This window comes from Pteropus alecto, unplaced genomic scaffold, assembly GCF_000325575.1.
Source record: "Pteropus alecto unplaced genomic scaffold, ASM32557v1 scaffold17, whole genome shotgun sequence".
In the NCBI taxonomy this organism is placed as follows: domain Eukaryota; kingdom Metazoa; phylum Chordata; class Mammalia; order Chiroptera; family Pteropodidae; genus Pteropus; species Pteropus alecto.
In genome coordinates this window covers 4,144,777-4,145,306 of record NW_006440645.1, presented here as the reverse complement: position 1 = coordinate 4,145,306, position 530 = coordinate 4,144,777, and positions in this window count along the sequence as shown.

The following is a 530-nucleotide window of genomic DNA, read 5'->3' as shown; positions in this document are numbered from 1 at the left end:
TCTCACCTACGAATCATTTTTAAAAACAAATAAATATTGGCAGAAAATGAGAAACAAAGCCCTAGGTAAACGAAAAATACTCTAAAAGTAAACAAACAAATAGAAAACATGTCCATAAATGGCCTTTACACACAGAGGCTCCGTCTCTTTAACTGACGTCATGGCGGCTTTGTGACTAGTTTAAAAGGCACGGAGCCTTCTCTGCCAAGTAAGTCCTTCCCCTATGTGGCGCTGCAGAAGGGGACAGCAGGGCCCGGGACGCCCGGGGCCAGGGAGCCTGAAAGCTGCTCTCCCGTCAGGAGGACGAAGGGGAAAAGAAAACCCGGTGACAGGAGAGGCGCAGCGGCCCGTTGGCGGCCGCCCGCGTTCCAGCCCAACTCCCACCCACCGAGGTCGTCTTTGCGGCCCTGTCGGTCCGAGCCCGCGGGCGGGCAGCTCAGGCCCGGCCGCAGGCTGCGGGGCTCGCTGGCTGACGCCGTTGTTGCCTCCTCCCGGCCTCAACCTCTCACTTCAGGCCGCTGTGCCTGAGA